Source organism: Ochlerotatus camptorhynchus, unplaced genomic scaffold (assembly GCF_037179485.1).
Source record: "Ochlerotatus camptorhynchus isolate MF236.1 unplaced genomic scaffold, CSIRO-AGI_Acam_v1.1 ptg000442l, whole genome shotgun sequence".
Lineage (NCBI taxonomy): Eukaryota > Metazoa > Arthropoda > Insecta > Diptera > Culicidae > Ochlerotatus > Ochlerotatus camptorhynchus.
This window is the reverse complement of record NW_027040928.1, coordinates 174,354-197,528: the sequence shown is the minus strand read 5'-3', so window position 1 is coordinate 197,528 and position 23,175 is coordinate 174,354. Positions and strand designations below refer to the sequence as shown.

Here is a 23,175-nt window from a genome sequence, read left to right as displayed (position 1 = left end):
AGTATTTCTCAATTGGGCGGAGCTCTGGCGTGTTGGGAGGGTTCTTGTCCTTGGGAACCACCTGCACGTTGTTGGCGGCGTACCACTCCATGGCCTTTTTACCGTAATGGCAAGATGCCAAATCCGGCCAAAACAGTACGGAACAACCGTGTTTCTCCAGGAAAGGCAGCAGACGTTTATTCAAACACTCTTTCACGTAAATTTCTTGGTTGACAGTCCTGGAAGCTATGAAAATGCTGCTTTTCAAGCCACAGGTACAGATGGCTTGCCAAACCAGATATTTCTTTGCGAACTTTGACAGTTTCATGTGCTTGAAAACATCTGCTACCTTTCCCCTTCCTTTTGCCGTATAAAACTCCTGTCCCGGAAGCTGCTTGTAGTCGGCTTTGACGTAGGTTTCGTCGTCCATTACCACGCAGTCAAACTTCGTCAGCATCGTCGTGTACAGCCTCCGGGATCGCGCTTTGGCCGTCGTATTTTGTTTATCATCGCGATTTGGAGTCACTACCTTCTTGTAAGTCGATAGTCCGGCTCGTTTTTTGGCTCGATGCACGGTTGTAGACGATACACCCAGCTTATTTGCGGCATCTCGGAGAGAGAGGTTAGGGTTTCGCTTGAAACTACCGGCAACTCTCTTTGTCGTCTCAGCGGCTTCCGGTTTTCGATTTCCCCCCGATCCAGACTTCCTGGCTGTCGACAAACGTTCCCCAAACACTTTAATTACATTTGTAACGGTTGATTTGGCAACTTTTAGCGATTTTGCCAACTTTGCGTGCGAGTAGCTCGGATTTTCGCGATGCGCGAGTAAAATTTTGATACGCTGCTCTTCATGCTTGGACGGCATTTTGACAACTGAAGAGTGAATTCCAAAATCAAAATAGGAGCAACATTCTGCACACACACACCTTCAAAATGAGGGGTGTTCAGGTTTTTTAAATGCAAAATTGAAAGAAATACGTCAAGTTGATATTGACCAAATTTTGACCGTATCACCCTTTATATGTATTTGGTAACAGCCACCCACACCTGTTCGACACCTGAGCTATTAGGTAGATGAAGTAACCGAGAGATATTCCATGCTTGGTGTCAGAAAAGCCAGTTACAATTGAATGAAAAAAAATGTAATTTAATTACCTTTAGTAGAAAACGAAACAAACCCGATCTAACAATTACTTTTGGAAACCAGATCTTAGAAAAGTGTGATCGAGTCAGAGATCTAGGAGTTATCTTAGACTCAAAGCTTACTTTCACCGATCATTATAACACAATTATTAACAGAGCTAACAACATGATTGATTTCATAAAACGTTTCTGCTATAATTTTAACGATCCGTATGCGATGAAAACGTCGATATTAGAATATTACATATTCAATCACACTCGAACAAACAATAGAGTCCGTTCAAAAGTAGTTTCTATTATATACACTACGCAAGTAAGGTTGAACTGCATTTCCTCTGCCATCTTACACAGCTCGATGTATGCTCATAAATATCAAAACATTAAAAGTGCGTCGTGAATTAGCTATGATTTCATTTGTAAACAATATCGTATCACATCGCAACTATTTGTCATCCTTAAATGCATATACATCCTTAAATGCAAATGCATCTATATTTACTACAAACCGCCATCGTACGAATTATACTAAATTTGGACCCTTTAACCAAATTATGGATACATACAATAAGCACTGCGATAACATTGACTTTACAGTGACAAAAACCAAATTAAAGCAATATTTCAATTCCTCGTGTAACGTCAGCTAGTGGGGGTATTTTTAAATTTGTTTTCAAAACATATTATAATTTATATGAAAAAGATAAAATTGTGAAAAAGCACTTAATGCAACTATTGTAAAACGGTCTACACTGATTGACGACAAACAAATAAATATGCCTTATTTGTATAAATACTTGCTTTTTGTAGACTCTTGATTCGCATGCTATGCAACAATGTTTTTCGAAATTATGAATTCATTAGATGTTATAATGATCATCAGTCTTACAAGTTACAACAATAGGTTGCAAAGTATGTGTTTGACACATCACACCTGCCAATATTGCTTTTAGAGCATCGCAATCAGCGATTTTAAGAATTCGTGAGTGCTCACTCTGAGTGTACGGTCTCAAAAATGAATGATACAATCGCTGATTATGATAGTCTGAAAGCGAAATTGATAGGTTGTATGAGTCAAACACATACATTGCAACCTCTTCTTGTAACTTACAAGTACAACATATCATTATAACATCACAACATATATCGCATCATGTTGAAGCAGCGACAGACAAATTGAAAACTTCATACTCTGTTGGTCCCGACAGATTTCCCGCTTGAAAATTGAAAAGATGTGCAGATGCTCTTGTCTACCCATTACCTGCTTTATTCAATGGTTCCTTAGAGCAACGTAAATTCTCCACTTGTTGGAAATTTTCTGTCATGTCCCCTGTCCACAATAAAGGTGATAAGGCTGATATTGAAAACTCTCGTGACATCACATCGCTGTGTGCTAGTTCGACGGTGTTCGAGATCATTGAAAATGATGCTTTGTTTGCCAGCTGCCAGCGCTACATTTACACTGAACAACACGGATTCTTCCCAAAACGGTCTGTCTCAACGAATCTAGTTCAATTCCTGTCCACATGCCTGCGTAGCATGGATTCTAATGACTTTGACTTGAGATTTTAATTATTATTTACAGTTCCTAGTCCTATCAGGCCTATTTTAAAGTATGACCACCTTGGTGGGATTGGTTTGATTTGAATTGGAAAAAGGAGACTACTTATAACTACTATTTACAACTACAACTAACCTACAACTACTATATACAAATTGCTTATCTAAGCATGTTCTGATAAATTACATTTTTGTGCAAATTTAGTCTTAATTTCGTTAATTCTTGAATCTAGTTTGGCAATGCCTGCCTCTTCATGTAAATTTTTTTATTCTAGTGTCGAAAGGACGAGTAAGAACCATCCTCAGCACTCTATTCTGAGCGACCTGAATTTTGTTCCTGTGAGTCTGTGCGCATGATGCCCACACCGGAGCTGCGTAGAGGATCGCAGGTGCTATGATTTGTTTGTAGACGGCCAGTTTGTTCACCCTTGAGAGGCGGGATCTGCGGCAAATCAGCGGATACAGACACCTAACCAAGATAGATCACTTGACTACAGTTTTCTCCACATGTGAACGGAAGAGGAGCTTTTCATCGATCAACATCCCGAGATAGGTTACTTCGACGGACCACTCAACCCTTGTGCCATCCATGATTACAGTACAAGATGGAGCCGGTTTTAGTTTGGGCGATTGCCGATGGAGGAACATGATAGCTTGTGTTTTGGAGGGATTGATTTTAATTTTCCACGTGATGGCATAATCAGCAAAGGCGTTAAGGCATCGTTGAAGTTTGTTCATTATTTCGCGGGGCATCCTTCCTTTGACGGCTATTGCGGTATCATCTGCGAACAGGAAAAACACGCAACCGTCTCCGAGGGGAGGAATGCCGGAAGTGTAAATGCTGTAAAGCAAGGGGCCCAGCAGACTGCCTTGCGGGACTCCTGCTGGGATGGAAAACATGTCTGAAAGACAACCATTCAACGATACCTTAAACGACCTTTGCTGGAGGTAGTTACGGGTGATTTTAATAAGATATAAAGGAAAGTTGAAGTTACAAAGCTTGTACACAAGTCCATCATGCCAAACATTATCAAACGCCTTTTCAACGTCTAACAAGGCCATGGCTGTGGACTTGGATACAGCTTTGTTACTTCGGATGTTATTCATCACCCGTACTAGCTGGTGATTGGTGGAGTGCCTCTTTCTGAATCCAAACTGTTCCGGAAGGAGAATGTTATTTTCCTCGACAAACTTGATCAAACGATTGAGAATGAGTTTCTCGAACAATTTGCTCAGCGCTGATAGGAGGCTGATTGGTCTGTAGCTTGAAGATAATGTTGGATCCTTACCAGGTTTGCGGATTGGTATGATTTTTGCTACTTTCCAGATGCTTGGAAAGTAGTGCAGTTGCAAACATCTGGTGAATATAGCGGTTAGAAGAGACTGCACTTTCATGCTGAGTCTCTTCAAGATCAAGTTGAATATACCGTCAAACCCGGGAGCTTTCATGTTCTTGGTGCATTTCAGCGCTGAGCAAATCTGTTGTACTGTAATCATATCCACCGGAGGCACGACACAAGGGGAGGCATCTAGGTTTTGAACGCATTGCGCAACCTGATCATCGAGCGGACTTTGGATATTCGAGCCAAGCAAATGCGATGAAGCGACATGCTCGCCGATCGCATTTTCTTTCTCCTGTGGGGTGATTAAAAGCCGATCGTCATCATTTTCGACTTTGAGAGGTGGAACGGGTTTGGGATGATTTTTCAGGACCTTGGCTACCTTCCAGAATGGTCTGGAGCGGTCGTCCAGGTTCTGGACAACACGCCCGAAATTTTCATTTCGGAGTGAGTTCATTCTGGAAGCAATCTGCCTGTTCAGATCGACCATATCACGTTTTGGGAATCAATGGCAATAAACTTACCCCTCACAGGAACTCGTCGGACGCACGCTTCGTCAGCCCGGGTTATGGCTTGGTGGAGTTGGATTCTGGTGCCCAAGTCGACGCTGTTTATACGGATCTTAAAGCCGCGTTCGAACGTGTTGACCATATTACTAGCTAGACTGGTCCAGATCGTACCTAACTAGTCGCACGCTGTGTATAAAAATTGGATCCGAACAATCCGAGACATTTTCCAACACTTCCTGAGTACCCCAGAAAAGCAATCTGATCCATTGTTATTCGTACTATTCATCAATGAAATCGAACTTATGCTGCCACCTGAATGCCGAATGTTTTACGCGAACGACGTCAAGATCTACATCACAGAACAGAAGGGGAAGCGCAAACAAATCGGTGAAGCAAAACGTGGTTCGTTTTTCTGCTCAACAAGCGATGCGTTGTGGTAGCGTTCCATATGGGCTTTCAATGCGCACTCACACTATCACAGCATGCTGCCTATCTTAACTGCAGGCAGAATATGCCCTCTACCGCTGGGTGTGCTATTGTTCGCCAATGAATAGTGGAACCACTTTCTGATCCGAAGTTACACTATTGATCTGTGTCTACATGATAATCAGGAGTCTAATAGATTGTTTCGAGCTGCAGAGGATGGTAAACTGCTTTGAAATGTGATATTCTCGTAATTTCATGACGGTTAGCATTTAGAAATGCAGTATCATTTCGAAAGTTCAAACAGTTTATTTGTTAGTACTCCATCGCAGAACAGCCTCTACAACGAGTAACCCAAATACGAGACTTGGGTGTTATGCTAGATAGCGCTCTTACATTTCGAGTACACTATAGCGATGTAATCTCTAAAGCGAATAGGCAGCTTGAATTCATATTTAAAATTTCTGCAGAGTTCCGGCACTCACTCTGCCTACGCTGGTACGATCAATTTTGGAGTCAAGTGTGGTTTCCCGGTGCCCGTATCATGCCAGTTGGATTGCTAGGATCGAATCAGTGCAGAAAAAATCGTTCGATACGCACTTCACACTCTCCCGTGGAATGATCCTTCCAACTTACCACCCTATGAGGAAAGTTGTCATCTTCTCGGACCAGAGACGCTAGAACGACGACGCTCCATCGCTCAAGCGGTTTTTATGGCGAAAATGCTGAAAGGAGAAATTGATGCCCCGAATATCCTGATCTAAATTAATTTGTACGCACCAGAGAGGAGACTACAACAGCGGGATTTCCTTCGTCTTGTTTCGCGAAATGGTCAATATGGACAGCATGACCCCATTCGATTTATGTGTAGTGCTTTTGACTAAATTTTTTAATTGTTTTTTAACTTCAACTTGACCATAAGCTACTTTCAACAACGACTCTCTTTAAGGCGATAGCTTTTTGTAATACTCTAGTTTAGAAAGTTTTTTTTTTTGTAATATTCTAGTCTTGTGCATAAATTTAACTGTTCATTAAGACCACAAACGAGTCCAATGAATGATAGGTAAATAAACAAAGAAAAAAAAGAGAGAAAAAAAAATATGTTTTTATAGCAAGTGAGTGGAACCAACCCTGCATTGGGTCACTTTCACCTTAAAGCCTTGATAAACCTTGCAATGTTACTTGGATATTCACCTCAATGTCAGATACTGAAACTATACTCCCTTCAGTCCGTAATTCACCTTTTAATTCTGACATACCACACCGGTCCGAACCATTTCGGGTGGTCATCCGGACCGGACTCTGAAAATGAACCATCTGTTCCGGCTCTCGCTGCCGTGAAAAACCAATCCACAGACAGTTCGGTAGCAACTGTTACCCATGTTTTCAAATACTCCGCTTCGACATTAATCCACCCTGGAGCAAGGTTCGCCTTTCGTTATTGAACAATCTCAAGCTCTGGTTCGCTGAAAAGTCTGTCCCATCCCATCAATGTAGAGCAAATAAAACCGAGTTCCCATTTAACCACGGGTAATTCTTCCTGCCGATTTTCCCGGGGTCCAGCGCGCACAGCATCGTGGCGGCGAATGGAAGCCTCAAAGCGATAAAAGTAAATAAAATAATATTTTTATTACTTTCACGTGCGCTGCCACCCTCCGGCTGTGTTGGTCGTAATATCGGAGCTCGGAGTTTTCAGAGGAAAACCAAGTTGCAAAAATTGCTCGACCATGGGAAATATTCCGTTTTCGAGCACACTTGCGGTTGTCTTGGTACTCCTCCGGTGATGGTTCGCATCAGGAATGTGAAAAGAAAAAGGAGTAACGTGCCCGAGACTACCTCATACATCCGAAGCTGGCGACGGCGACGGCGACGGGTAGGCTATCAAAACTGATTTTACATAAACATTTAAGGACTTAAGTGGATTTGGACGACACTTTATGAACAGTCGTGCTCACACGGCCAAATTCCCTGCGAATGACCTGCCAGTCGTTGGCTGCTAATGTTTTCTGCTTTTTTTTTTTTTTTTTTTTTTGTAGGAGGTGGGCAATGATTTCTAAATTGAGTGACTGATTTTTAATTGATGACAGCTGCTGGGGTTGACAGACAGTGCCTTTTACGAGAGGACATGCTCTCGGATGAGAATATGTCCAATTTGAGAACCTATTTTGTTCCATTATGAAGGTAAGTTTAGAAATTTTATAAAATGTGGGGTGCACTACAAGTAATGATCATTTTACCTTGCAAAGTTAAGATTTATATTCGAAATACTAAATTCAATATGAATAAACCAAAACTTGCTGTGAAATAAGTTCAAGCAGTATTTGCATAGGGTAGGTGTTCCAGTAATAGTGGTGTACCTATAGTTGCGGTATGGGGATTGTGCCGGAATAATGAGGGAAAATACAGCAGATTTGCATTTTTCAAACTTGACATTAAACCAAAAATGACGGAAAACAATTGACTTTCCTTAAGATTTTAACTCCTTTGCACCTATAGTTGCGGTAGAGTTCCTATAATAGTGGAAGCAATAAGAACACAGTGCGTTCTACTATTGTAGGAATCAATGTTAGCAACTACCACTACTACTGGAATAATGTTCCTATTAATGAAGGACAAGTTTTCGAAAAATTTGAACAATTTAATTACGATGTAATATTTTTCTATCAAAATATAGATTGAAGGCTACAGTTTGAGGTATGAAAATTGTATGTACATCGTTTATTTATTTTTCATAAATAAATTGTCTAAGCTCCTCCACTACTGGCTCACCAACCCAATTAACTCGATTATCGGGACGAGAGATTTTAATAAATAGAGTCCGATTTTCAACCAAAACCAAAGTTTGCTTATGGCACTGGTTGGCCTTCAGATGGAAGTGTTGCCATCTGCCTTCGTGGCGCAACTGGTTAGCGCGTTCGGCTGTTAACCGAAAGGTTGGTGGTTCGAGTCCACCCGGGGGCGGTATGTTTTTTGTGATATCTCGCATTTGATTAATTTACAAACCACAGCTCAATATTTCCAGCTAAACATTTATCATTACCCCACCCACCAATCACTTCACTCCCCGACAACGACAGATTAGAGTCAGCTAAAGTTCGAATCAGCACGTACCACCTACCTACCGACATTTGTGTGTGCCAATTTTGATTCTCCCCGCTGTCAGCTGTGCGATAAGCTTCCTTCCTGTTCCAACATGCCCCGCCCCTCATCCATGGCATCGCATCGTATCAGCAGACGATGGCAGACAGAGAAATATCATTCCTAATCAGCACTTGTTATCGACAGCCCTCGATGATGGTTTAGCAACAAAACTAGGTAGATGTGACTCAGCGGGAACATCTTTTGTCCAGAGCCATGGCCAGCGTGAAAGCACGTTTACACTACTACTACGGAAGCGAATGGCAACAGCCCGGAAAATCTGATCCCGGAATTTATGAGCAAACTAATAACGCTAAATCATGCCGGAACGATATCTGGCACTGATTTAGCAGTTTTCCGTCTCGTGCACGCATTTCGGTTTGAGGATGGTCGTGATGATGCTGGCGCCTGGAGTAAAGGAATGCCATGGCAGGTGGTGTGAAGATGGCCTCTTTAATTGACGACGCATACTTTCAGGGACAAAAAGTCGTTTGCTAGATGCTAGAACTTGTAACCCTGAACTTTTCTCCTCAAAGCTCAAGCATTCAAAAAGTGGTAGGTTATTGATTGTCATTGGTTTCAGAAGCACCATAATAGAAGGGCCAAGGTATTGGCACTTCCACTCAAAATTACACCCTGAAAATTAATCCCACAGTAATCCAAATCGAATTCAAATCAATAAATCAGCTGGAGAAAAAAAATGGAAAACTCGAGCTATTCAATGGATGCAAGATTTTTCGTGAAGGTTGATTATTTAATTTGAAGCAAGCTAAAAGCCTAAATCTCACGTAACATTTGAAAAGGGCCTTTCCTCAATAATCGATTCTCTTCATCGACTTTCTCTTTGGTTTACCACGGCAACATAAACGAATTTCTCGCTAAGCTCGCAGCACACTTCGACAGAAGATGATGTTAACTTGCGCCTGAATCAACACACTGAATGGGAAACTCATTTCGACAGTGAGCATGCATAAGGGCGTAAAGGCGAAAATCGATTCTGTTTGTCGATTTTATCTTTTGTTAATAACTCGCTAGAATTAACGTTTCTCGGTGCGTTTGCTATTGCTTTTGATAACCAATACAACCTGCTACAACTCTGCATTGAACAAATTCTAGAAAATTGTTTCGCTTAGCAATGCAAAGAGAATATCGATGAAGAGAATCGATCAACAATGATAGGCCCTTTCCTCGTCTTGCGCAAGAAATACTAAATTGAATTTAAAAACTTATATAGTTGTTAGTGAATGTTAATGAAATCCCAAGTAATTCAATAGATCAAATGAAGACCAAATGGAGAAAATTTACTTTCAGACTTTACCCTCTCCGATTTCCATGAAACTTTGCATAATTGTTTGTTATGGGGAAAATTTTCACATTTGTGCTAAAATTTTCATTAAACTGTAGCATGAATACGTCACGTCTGATCGAAATGATGATTCAGACAAAAATGTAGGAAAAAATAAAAAAAAACTTACAGGAAAAATAAACGCAACATAACTTTTTTATAGTATTTTTAGTAAAAATTCAAAAAAATGGTTCAAACTTAGAAATTTAAAAATATCATTTATCAAATTTTATGATTTTTTAGTTAAACTAATAAAAATGAAAGCTTTTGATATATTTCAAATATTAAAACTTTGAACTCTTGAAAAGTGACAAAAATGGTGGAACATCAGCTTTTAGTAAAATTTATGAACTTTTAGTTAGTACGCTTGTTTGGAAGCGAGATTCCCGGTTTGCAACCCTATCATCGTTAACAGCTGACAAATTCTAGCAACCAAAAAAACCAAAGAAAAATTTAAGAACAGCATATATTTATCAGTGGGCCCAATATTTCGATCCATAGGCCAACATTAGAGCCGTTCAATTTTTTTTTAAATCTTTATTAGGGGGATTTTTAGCCTTTGGCTACTTCATCTTCGTAAAAAGCCGTTTCAGTGTTCACTCGGCTGGCGACAGAAGCAGGCTACTCTCGGTGTGTGTAACCCGATCGTCTGTTTACTCGGCAGCAACCATTGTGTGGTCCTCTTCATTGTTCTCCATCCGTAGTTCTTTCGGTCGATGCGTCGTCGACTTTTGTAAGCAACCGTTTCGTGATGAGTGTGTGAGTGATGACCACATTTTGCGTCCATTGTTGCAATGGAAGCGCTCTGCCCCTCGTTGGCGATACTGCCATACAATGAAACCACTGGAAGTGGATCCCATTCGGATGGAGGGTGCTTATTGTGTTGTATCTTTTGTCTACAATATTACGATGTTTTGCATAATGAACAAGAATTCTCGGCTCTGTAAAGTTAATTCTGAGCCTTTTCAAATAAATTAATCAACAAAAAAATTAAAGTCGTTCCACTATTTTTATTTTATTCAATAACATTGTCTCTTTTGTATAATATATCCTAAATCGGAAATGGCAGCCGGACAACGGATATGTTGAGGTCAACTTTGTTCATAAGAAATTCATAAAAAATTGCTCTCAACTCAGCGTCCCACATAAAAAGATTGTTTTACTGGGGTCACTATTTTTACTGGGTTTTCGAACTGCTGAAAACGTCAATAAATTGTAAATAACCACCACACAAAACGATTAACATATTTTATCATCAGTTTATCCATAGTATTTTTTACTATCAGTTTATCCGGACTTCTCCGCAATTTCTACGAAATTCTCGGAATATCCCTGAAATTCACGGAATTTACCTCTAAATTCTCGGAATTGCCCTGAAGTTCTCCTCATCTCCTCATCCCCGAGCTTCTTGGAGTTTCCCCGAAATTCTATGAATTTCCGTGAAATTTCGGAAACCCTCCGAATTCTTGGAATTTACCAGAAATTCTGGGAATTTCTCAGGAAAATCCTGGATCCCGGAAATTTTTGAATTTTCCTCGAAATTCTTGGAATTTACCAGAAGCTCTAGGAATTTCACTGAAATTCTGAATTTTTTTAATTTCCTCGAAATTCTAGAAATTTCCTCGAAAAAAACTTGGAATTTCCCTGAATTTTTTGGAATTTCCCCGGAATTCTCGGAATTTTTCAGAAATTCTTGGAATTTCCCCGAGATTCTTGGAATTTCCCTGTAGTTCTGGGATTTTCCCCAAAATTCTTGACATTTACCAAAAATGCTTAAAAATTCCCCGAAATTCTAGGAATTTCCCCGAGATTCTTGGAATTACTCCGAAATTCTTGGAACTTCCTCGAAATTCTTGGAATTTTCTCGAAATTCTTGAAACTTGCTCGAAATTCTTGAAAATTGCTCGACATTCTTGAAACATCCAGGAAATTTTTAGAATTTCCCCGAAATTCTAAGAATTTCCCCGAAATTCTAAGAATTTCCCCGAAATTCTAAGAATTCCCCGAAATTCTAAGAATTTCCCCGAAATTCTAGGAATTTCCCCGCGATTCTAGGAATTTCCCCGAAACTCTAGGAATTTCCCCGAAATTCTAGGAATCTCCCCGAAATTCTAGGAACTTCCCCGAAATTCTAGGAATTTCCCTGAAATTCTTGTAATTTTCCTAAAATACAAAATGCTTAGAATTTCCCCTAAATGCTTAGAATTTCCCCGAAATTCTTGGAATTTCTCCGAAATTCTTGGAATTTCCCTGAAATTCTCGGAATTTCCCTGAAATTCTTGAAATTTCTTTGAAATTCTTGCAATTTCCCCAAAATTCTTGCAACTCCCCGAAATTCTTGCAATTCCCCGAAATTCTTGGAATTTCCCCGAAACTCCTGGAATTTTCTCGAAATTTCCTTAAAATTCTTGAAATATACCTGAAATTCTTGGAATTTTTCCGAACGTTTCAAAATTTCCCCGAAATGTTCAGCGTTTTCGTGAAATTCTTGGAATTTCTCCGAAATTCTCGTAAATTACCTGAAATTCTTGGAATTTCCCTAAAATTCTCGGAATTTCCCTGAAATTCTTGGTACTTCCCCGAAATTCTTAGAAATCCCTGATGTTTTCAAATGGTTTCCAAAGTTCTCGGGATTTCACTTGGAACTTTGTTGAATTTCTTGGAGCTTCACTAAACTGTTTTAATATTTTCAGAATTTTTTTAAACTTCCCAGAAGTTTTTAGAAATTTGCTGAAGTTCTCGAAACTTTTCTCCAGTTATTCAAACATCACCCAACAAACAATTTGAGTTGATTAACAACTGAATAAGCCATTTTTTCGCTGAATAAGCTTATTTTTGCCTGAATAAGCTCTTATTGAACATGCAATGTTTGTTGGGCACTGAAACTTCATTAAAGATATTTCAGCTTTGCTGAAAATAAATGAACTTTGATGATGTTGTTAAGAGAATATCAACTTTAAACTTTGAAAAAGCTCAAGAATTTGTGAAATGCAGCTAAGCTTCAAGAGCGTCAGCAAGCTTCCTAAGTCTTCCGCAAAGTTCAACACACGTAAGCGAAGATACAAGAACTTGAGATAAACTCCGATATTTCAACATCAGCTGATACATTCCGCGAACTTCCGCGAATCTCCGAGAACTTCAGCAAAGGTTCATGGAGTTCAGCTAAATTCCAAGTCCCAAAAATTAAAACCAAGTTCCAGCGATGTTTTGAAAACTTTAGAAAAATTTGTATATCTGTAGCAAAAACCCCCCGGTCTTCTCTCATTCGCACCAGCCTCTGAAGATCCTCGCGGGCTTGAGACTGCAGACTTTTTTTTTTTAATTTCTTTATTAAGGAGACTTTCAGATTTGTTATCACTAAAGAAACTATCAACTGTCTAAAAGTATTCCCGATGAGTCAAGTCTCCCATCCGAACATACTCGCCAGTAGCATCTAAAAGGGATCAGTACTCCAATTGTCGAATTGCTGCCGGGCATATTTGTAGGTTTATCAATCCCCAGTTTCCAGTTGCACCCGGCTTCTGGATAAAATATTCGTTCCACTCCAATGCTTTTGAAATACATTTCGAAACTATTCGCTTGTAAAGGGTTTTCCAAAAGGGATTTCTTAACTTTGACTTAACTTTTGAAGCTACAAGTGTCAAATTAGCTGTCATTTATTCAGTGTGTCTTACCAAATTACCATGAAAAGTTATAACGTCCAACATCACGTGCAAATGAAAAATTTGTTTTATCAAAGTAAGTGTTCATTGCCCATTTTACGGTCGCAATAATCATCCTACCGAGAGGACTATTCGCTATGTATTGAACAAATTCGAGGAAACTGGTTCGATGAACGCTCAACGACCAGCCGTACGTGAACAGAACGCAAGGTCTGCCGAGAATATCACCGCTGTACGCTATAGTGTGCAGGAGAACCCGCGGCAGTCGATTCCGCGCCGCGCACAAGAACTGGGCCTCTCGCAGGCTTCAACTTGGCGAGACTTGGGTCTGCACCCATACAAAATCCAATTGACCCAGGAGTTCAAGCTCAACGATCGTAGACAGCACCATGTGATCGCGGATTGGTTTTTGGAGCAGAAACAGACCCCGATTTTCTGGATGAACAGGTATGTGAACAAGTAGAATTGTCGAATTTGGGACAAGGCCAATCCACACGAGGTCCACCAAAAGGCAATGCATCCCCAAAAAGTCACTGTTTGGTGTGTATTTTGGGCCGGATGTGAACGATATGTGGTTCCAACAGGACAGTGCACACAGCGAACGAAACAATTGATATTCTGCATGAGCGATTCCCGGGCATGGATAGTTCGCGCGGAGGCCACCAAGATCGTGTGATTTAACCCCGCTAGACTTTTTTCTTGAGGAGTTATGTTAAGTCACAGGTCTAAGTAAAAAAGCCACAAACCACCGATGGCCTCAAAGCCAACATTACTCAGGCCATCAGCGAGATTCAGCCTGATTTGTGCGCCAGAGTGATGGAAAATTTGACCTCTCGGATGCACGCCACCAAGCGAGGCCGAGGCGGCCATTTGAACGATGTAATATTTCATACATAATGGCATTGATAGGCCTTTCAATCGAAATAAAAATCTCGTCAATATCACACAGCTTGTTTTATTCAACTTTAAAGATAGGAGACGCTTAATGGAAAACCTAGTATAAACAGGTATAAACAAGTACATCGGCAAAGTAATCGTTGAATAACCGTAGAGCTCCATCCTGTTCAGGGTGATTCCTTGAAAAGTCCCAAAATGGCCGTTATGATGGCTGATATACCCTATCACTTCAAGCCTTCAAGAGCACAAATCTCGGATACATCGCTTATGAAACTGGAACTGCATGTTTGCTGTATTTTGTGAGAACTGATATTTGAGCTCTTGAAATTTCGAGGTGGTAATGAGATTAATCAGAAGGAAGGATTCAATAGCGATGCACCTTAAATTTGATCGTTTTTCACATAGGGGAATTTACGTATTCTCGGCAACCTAAGCAGCGACCTTCATTCTATAGCCTTTTTCTCTATGGAACGCACACATATGCAGTATTGGTTTGTTTACAATCTTTTGCTGCCAGCTGCTCTAACAATTTCAGTCGAAAGAATTGTTAAAAACTGTTTTGAAACGCTTTTACAAAGCTCCAATCTTCTCTAGTAAGAGCGAGTATTGTCGGCAACCAGTTTTTCTTCGGCAACCGTTCCATTTGAACTGCATGTAAATCTGCTGTTCTATTATCGGCAACTCGAAATCAGCTACAATTTGTAGTGCGTGTGTTTCATTCCAAGAAAACCATGCTAGATTGCTTTTTCTCAGTGGTAAGAATATAGTCAAATTGAAGCTGAAAGCATAAATAATCGTTTGCATGCATTCAGCGAAGTGTTTTCGTAAGAAAATCCAGTGAAAATAGTGTTTCAATTTGGGTTGCCGAAAATAGTCTGTCATGCCGAAGCCGTCATTTCCCCTATATCCAATGTTCATGAAACATTACCTGCTGAGCGAAAGCCAGTTCGTAGAATTTGTCGTATTTCGAGTCCAGATACTTTGCAAACATCTAAGTGTTATTCATTTCAATCAAATTTACGGCTCTTGTTTTTACACTGTGTCGGAAACAAACAATTGACATTTATTTATTTTTACTACGATATGAAGAAGCTTGAATGACAACCACCAGTATGGAAACAGAGACGTACTTTGGCAACGTTCTTGATATCAACAGCCAGTGTCTGGAATGGATCGCTATTATCATTACTTGTTATTAAAGAATGCTAACGAAAATCCACTTGAATTTTCAGTTAACTAATCTTAAAATATACGGTTTAATTATTGCTCCTATCAAAATACAAAATTTCCTCACCTTAGAACCTCACTCTGCGTTTTCACTAATGGTGCACTTGAGGGCGCTCTCGAGTGCACCTTCAGTGAAAACGCAGAGTGAGGTTCTAAGGTGAGGAAATTTTGCATTTTAATAGGGAGATTAATAGCATTGAACTATCTTTTTTTCGATGGATTAACTGAACATCACTGGTCAGTGCTAAAGTGAGTGGCTAAATATAAAAGCAACGCCTTGTGTAATTATAAGAGACACCGAATTAGCAACACATCGGTAGGCTTGGTCTAAATAGGTAAATATAGGAAAAACGTGACGAAAGAGGTGCTAGTTTTCCCTAAATTTTGCGTGACGTTGGTAAGTGGATTTTAAAATATTGGCCAGAATAACAAAAAAAAATATACCGCCCCCGGGTGGACTCGAACCACCAACCTTTCGGTTAACAGCCGAACGCGCTAACCAGTTGCGCCACGAAGGCAGATGTAAACGGAAAATTTTCTGAGCAAGGACTGAGCCATACGCAAGTATATTATTGCAGTAACCACAGCCAAACTCGATTGAATACCACCTATACAAGCAATAAATTTAAAACCAATATGCTAAAATGTAGAACGTTCTTTAGATCGCCATACCATCGATCGCTTAGCAAACACAAGCAAATGCTAGAAAACATCATCACCAACGCTATTCTGTGTACGATCAAACGAACACACCAAACGAACCACATGGCCTTTTCTGCTCTTTCCATCATACGGTAGCGTTCCCCTCTCCCCCCCCCCTTTTTGTGGTGATAGCCACCCAACAAGCTCGTTCTGTTTTGCTCATTTTACTGCTACAGATTTACGCGCTCCGTTCTCAAAAGAGCTGTTCCGTACGAAGCAAAAAAATAATAATGAAAAAGTATGCTTTCAGATAGGCATAGAGCGCTACTTCGGCCTAAGCGACTATTTTCGTCCTATCGAATAGAAGGCATCAAATGTATTTGTTATTTCACCATTTACCACGAAAGGTCGATTTTTGCAATTTTTTGAGCCCAACTTTTTGCCATAACGACTGAGAAAAATATGATTTTACACTTAAAGATTCATAAGAAGAAGAAAAACCGAACGACCATTTTCGAATCATTTTAGAAAAAACAAATCTTAACTTTTCGGTTCGGAAAATTTCCGGCTTAGTCCATATTTTTTAAAAAATAAATGCGTTTGTATGAAACTGATACTTTTAGCTAGACTTTTAGACCGAATTTGGAATCAAGGAGCAGTGATATATTTTTAATTAATTAAAACCATTTTCCTCAAATCCGTCCAGAGAGGTAGAGCACGACTTGTGCTTAATAGGACGTAAATTAGGTCCAAACCCTACCTACGCTACGCTCTACACTGGTGGTGATCAACTGAGAGCTATTCTCTTGCATGTGCTCCTGCTGTTTGTGGCAAAGCGGGCTGCACACATATCAATATTATTGACAATTGCCAATGCTGCCGTCAATCACATCGGTATTGACAATTTGTTTTTTGTCATTACTGTGACCTTACACCATCAATATTACTGTCAATAATTCCCCTTCGCGTCCATATATTGATGCGTGTGGGGTCCACTTGCTGTAGCACGCTGTGATGGAGCGGTTGCGTCGTCATCGTGTGTAGGAGCGAGCCGTGAGTATACTTTTAGGATAGGCACCGCACATGGCGCCGAGCACGTTCTCGAAAGAAAGAATGGAATATGGAATGCTATTCCAAATGGTATTTGTGCCGCCCAATTCCCGGAGGGCATATTGTTTCGAATATTTCACTCGTTTGTTTTACTGCTTGGCTCAACGACTTTTGCTAGTACCTATGTATATCTATATGGGTCGTGGTGGGGCAGCGCACTGTGGATCCATTGAATACAAAAGCTGGACCAAAATGCAAAAGTATTTGAAATTTACTGTAAATATCATCTAAAGCTAATTTTAGGATGTTGAATCCAATTTTGAAATCTTAAATACCTGATGGTATAATAGTGTAAGTCTGCGTCATTAGAATTTATTAATATTTTGGACCTATGCCTATGTAAGTAACAATTAAATATTTAATGTATTAAGATTATAATAAATTGTATTTCCCTCTACGAAGAGTGATTCCTTTATATTTAAATGAGTTAAAATACAATTGATGTACTAGACTTCAGGCAGTAGTGGACTCTAAATTATTTATTGAATTTTACAGCATTTGAAGATAATCTTAGCAAAAAAAGAGATAAACTGAAAAGACTTTTTCGATTCAGAGTGATATTTAATTCGGGTTATTATAAAATTCATGATTGTTAATTTTATTATCTAATTGCTGTCATCCTCTCCAATCTTATAAAGCATTTAATTTCGGCTTTCGGTCTGTTCCCATGCAATGCCCTGAAATTATGGGATCCATCTAAACAAGCAATCCGTTGAATACATCTTCCAAATTTGTCGTCCGAGAACATTTACTGACGAGGATTTGAATTCCGAACAATACAACTGATTGACTAAATTTTCGAACTGCGAACAGTCAGCTGTAAAAATTTCACTTCGAGAAGTACGAGTCGAAAACATATCCAGCCTGAGCATCATACGCTCACATAATAGTGGTGAAGTGAAAGTGGAAGTGTATATGAATCAGTGTATCAATAAGTGGGACAACATTTTTGATCACCAAGCGATGCTTGTAGATACGCTTCACACGGGTTGTCTATGGGCACGCCATCAAAGCGTGCTGCCCATGTAAACTACAGGTAAAGCTAGCCTTCTACCGCTAGGTGCGCTAGTGATCAAAAACATAAATAGAGCCTCTTTTGGATCCGAAGTTCCCGTAGGCAGTTCCAGCGTTTTGGGCTGCCCCACTTCAAGACCAATGTCAATAGACTAACCAAAATTATCCAGGCCCGGATGGTGGAACTCAGAAATAACGATTTTGCCAACAAGATTGGCTCTCTCCCAGATTGTGCAAAGCCATTTTGGAAGATGACCAAAATTTTGAAAAATATAAGTCGAGACCATTTCCTCCGCTTTCCTCTGTTGACCCATCCCTACTCATAACCCGACACCAAAATCCATGTAAATTTCTGCGAGATATAGATATTAACGCTAGATTTGGCATAAATTTACGCGATATTTCGTGTAAACTTAAGCGCAATAACGCATAAATTAGCAATATTGTGTACAAGCTTGTAAACGATTTCACTGTTTATGCCAAGTATAGCTAAAAATTAAACGAAGGAAGATTTTACACGATAGTTAAAATTAAGATTTTTTTTTCTGTGCAGTTGAAAAGACCAATGCACTTGGCCAAAATTTTGTGATTTCACATAATCTTGGCCAAACCATGGTGGGCCCCCATGAGCCTGCCGTACTGGAGGCAATGTCTAGGGTCGCTGACACCCCCGTAGTAGTGCATGATGATAGTAGAATATCGGCTGATGAGGTGATAGCAGCTGTTAGAAGCACTAAAAACATGAAGGCCACGGGTATGGATGGTGTAGTCAACCTCGAGTTGAAAAATTTGAATATTGACTTTTTCAACCATCTTATCGTTATCTTCAACAAATGTTTGGAGCTTGGCTACTTCCCTGCATGCTGGATGTTAGCCAAAGTGATTCCAATTCATAAGGCTGGCAAAGATCCTACCAGTGCCAAAAGCTATCATCCCATCAGCCACTTGTCCTCCATCTCGAAGCTATTCGAAAAGTTGATACTCAGTCGCTTGCTGGAGTTCTCCAACGAAAATAACATCTTACTCAAGGAGCAACTCGGGTTTAGGAATGGCTATTCAACGATCCACCAACTCGCACGGGTTACTGACATCATCAGGCGGAACAAGGCCGTTTCAAAAACATCTGCCATTACATTGTTGGACGTTGAGAAGGCGTTTGATAATGCCTGGCATGATGGCCTAGTGTACAAACTGCATCGATACAACTTTCCGATCTACCTCGTGAACATCATCAAAAACGACTTGTCGGGTAGATCATTTCAGGCACTTGAACAATGTCCCTCTGACACGTTCAACGTTGATGCAGGGGTCCCTCAGGATAGCCTGCTTGGGCCTAGCCTCACGTCAGACGTTCCTCCCCTGCCGGGTGGGTATCCTGTCAATGTTCGCAGATGACACCTACATTATCTATAAGGATCGAGTGATCCGTGCTCTGGCGAGTAAACTACAATCAGGCCTGGATGTTCTGTCCGACTATTTCAAGAGCTGGAAGATTTGTATCAATGCAGCTAAAACACACACAGTCCACCTTGTCCCTCAAAAATAAGCTTGCTGTCCACAAGCAGATCATTCTGCCGGCAATTGAGTATGGTATGCCAATCTGGGAAAGTTTTTCTAAGTGCCACCACCTAAAGCTTCAGAGGATCCAAAACAAGATCCTCAGAATGATCCTTAACAATCCACCGCGAACTCGTAATTCTGAGATTCACCACCTGGCCGGTCTTCAAACACTCGAGGAGCGAAAGACTTCCACGCTGGAAGGTTCAGAGTTGCCTGTCTGCGATCGAACTACCAGATCATTCGTAATTTGGCAACCTAGTTCAAGTAGTTAGGTAGGTTCCTGTGCTCAAGTAGGTAGGTTATCAAGATTCACTCAACCGATGCGCAGCTGGGCAACGAAATCATTTTTTTTTTCTTGCAGGAGTGCCAGATTTTGAAGACATTTTAAATCTCGGAAAGACTTTTATTTTCCGCAGACATTCTGAAGACATTTCATGTTTTGTGAAGACTTTTAAAGACATATGAAGACACTTTGAAATTGATGTAGATTTCAGCTGCATATTTTAACCAACTTTAAAAAAATAGTAATTATGAGCAAGGCTGTAACTAGGTTTCCAAATAGAGGGGACAAAATTCTATGAGGGAAGAGAAATCTGCTTTGAATCATCAATGCATAGTCTCTGAGTCTTAAATAATAATTCTCAAGTCGAACATTTTTAATGTGTACAAATTTCTTAATTTCGTAAATTGTTTTAAATCTCAGAACTTGTTTGAGTTCAGTAGATTTAAATTTTTTAAATGCATGACCTCTAAAATACTTAGAAGTCTTTGACATTTTATGTATGATCTATTAGCAATATTAAAAATACCAGCATTTGAAAATTTCAATTAACCATCAATCTTCAGTACCGTAAGTGGGGGTGCCATTGGACAAAAAAAAAAATTTTTTCTTTCCCTTCCTGACAACATTCACATTTTGGCAAGGAAAACAATTCTAAGCATGTGAATATATTTGTCAATTATATATTTACTACTGTCATCAACATATTCGATTGAAATTGGTTTCTCATTTGACTAAAATTAAATAAAAATTAGACCAATGTAAAATCTTACAGGGGATGACATTGGACCAAACCATAAATTTGGTTAAAATATTCTAAAATATGCAAATGTAACCCTCGTCTATCCACATAAAGGTGTGTTCAAACTTTTGTTTGCTTGTAGGCATTTGTTAAAACGTGTTTTAGCGATTATTTTTGACACTTAACTTTGCAGCACTATTTAAATAAAACAACTGATGAATGTTATCAAAACTTTACTCCAGGAGTTTGAGAAACATGATCCTGACATAATTTTCTGTACATTCAAGATATTTGCATCAATAAACATTTGTTAATTTTGGCCCAATGTCACCCCCTAGGCCCAATGTTATCCCATCCTACGGAATTTTAATATAAGATCTAAACTTTTTATGGTAAAAACTTATCTTTTTCCAAGTCAGATTTATCTTGGAACCTTTCACAGGATTTCTTTGAGATTTGTTCAAGAATTTCTTAAAAATAATCTAAGCAATCCATCTTGGGACTCCAACTCTCTATGGTAATACCTACATAATTTTCATCAAAACACTATCAAAAGAAAACCCTTCGAATTTCTAATAAGTGCTCAAAGTTCTCCTCAGCATTATTTTGTTTTATTTTTCTCAGAATTTTCTTAGTATTCTCACAAAACATCGATGGAATTATTCCTTAAATTGTTTTTGATCTCTGTTCAGGAATTGCAAAAAGTATGCTTCAGAATTTTCGTGGAATTCCACTTTAAGATTTGATGAAATTCTCATACTCCATGGAATTAATTTCAGAAATACTTTGGATACACCTTAAATAAAATTTGGATTTTTTTTTTCAGGCCTCATAATTCTCCTGAAATTATAAAATTTCTCTTCCTAATTCTTTTAAAATTCTCATGTTTTGATATCCCGTTGAATTTCTCCTCAGAATTCAATTGGAATGCTCTCAGAATTCAGTTGGAATTATTCTCACATTTGCATAGTTATCATATTTAAGTAATCTTTTGAGTTTTCTTCTCACCTTGGAATACTAGTAAAAATTAAATTGAAGCTCTTCTCATTTGAATTCTTCTCAAAAATCCCTTGGAAATCTCATGAGAATTTACCATTGAAGGCCTCAAAATTACCTTGCAAGCATTCCACAGATTTTTCTTGAAGTTCTCCTAACAACTAAAATGGAATTCCATTTTGAACTCTCTTAGGATACTCCTTAGAATTCCCTTTAAGTTCGCCTCAAAATTCCAGAACGATTAATATTTTCTTCAAGCCCATCGACATTGAAAATTTTCTGAGATCCATTATATCTGGGATCTTGGAAAACATTTCAAGATCTGAAATCTGAATCTTCGTTCCGGAATCTTGAAAATTTCTTGGATTATTGTGCTAGGTCTTAGAATTGAAAATTTTCTTCATCCCTATAAAATTTTCTTTTTTTTCAGAATCTGAGGAATCTTTGATTTTGAAATTTGCAATCTCACTGTCTTAAGGATTGTTCAATCCATCAAATCTTAGAAATTTGTCTTGGATCTCGATTAATTCAATTCGAAAATGTCTAAAACAATTTCAAACTTTATTCAATTTGTTTGCAAAATTCGTGTTTATGATACCTATTTAACCTTCTTAGTACATAAGGGTCTTTTGTTGACCCAGCGTCACTTAAAAAACTGTAACTTTGTAACGAAATATGATATAGGCCTGAAATTTCCTGACTTTTCCCAACATTCAGAAAAGCAAATTTTGCTGTCAAAAAAACTTTCAGCGACCTATAGGAGTGACACTACAAAAAAGTGACCACTGGTGCATTAGCGGGTCAAAACAGACGCAGACTGCAGCTGGCTCCCAAAAATCAATTTTGGAATCGATTCTTGATCTATTGGGCTCAAATGAAAGATGAAGATTCCTAAGACGGCAGCTTGCCCGGGATTTATTCAATTTGGCCATTTAGGTTACCTGGCATTGGTTTCGATATGGCACTTAAGGACACTTCCAAAACCTCATGTGGTACCGTCCGACTGCTCAAAATTTATGATTTTTTATTCAAGTAAATTTACATCGTGTCATGGCCGAAAGGCCATATCTAGATACCTGAAAGCCGTTCTGGTAGGGCCCCAAAAAGGTTACTTCCAAAACCTCATGTACTGGAACCGTCCGATGGCTCAACATTTATGATTTTTCATCGAGAAGTAAATAGACATCATGCTATGGACCAACAGGTGGATCTGGCCACATCTGCATACCTGGAACCAGTTTCGAGGGGGCCCAAAAATGACACTTTCTAAGCCTAGTGTAATGGAAACGTCCGATGGCTCAACATTTATTATTTTTCATCCAGAAGTAAATGGACATCATGCCATGGACCATGCTAAAGTAAGAAATTAATGACACACGCATAAACAGCTGCAACTTTTAAACCACGTTACCGAATGACTTGAAATTTTAAGTGATGATTCTTTACTCCATACTGCATACGTGTAAGTTTTACAGCGGTCTATGAGATTTTTACTCTATGTTACAGTAGAGTGAACAGACATCTCTAAAAAAAATTGTCTCAGGAATTCAGTAATTTTTATCGCATTTCAAAGTTTTATGATCTGTAAATAAGTTGACAAAAGAATAGGTC

General features: G+C 39.2%; 1 protein-coding gene and 2 non-coding genes across 4 annotated transcripts in view; 1 reads left to right on the top strand and 2 right to left on the bottom strand.

Annotated features, from left to right (window-relative positions):
• Positions 1-23,175, bottom strand: part of LOC135711780 (neuronal acetylcholine receptor subunit alpha-7-like) — a 321,984-nt gene that overhangs the window by 177,690 nt on the left and 121,119 nt on the right. The gene's annotated exons all lie outside the window — the stretch shown is intronic.
• TRNAN-GUU (transfer RNA asparagine (anticodon GUU)) lies at positions 7,839-7,912 on the top strand. Its single transcript has one exon. It is a non-coding gene; the product is annotated as a tRNA-Asn (tRNA).
• On the bottom strand, positions 15,665-15,738 carry TRNAN-GUU (transfer RNA asparagine (anticodon GUU)). Its single transcript has one exon. It is a non-coding gene; the product is annotated as a tRNA-Asn (tRNA).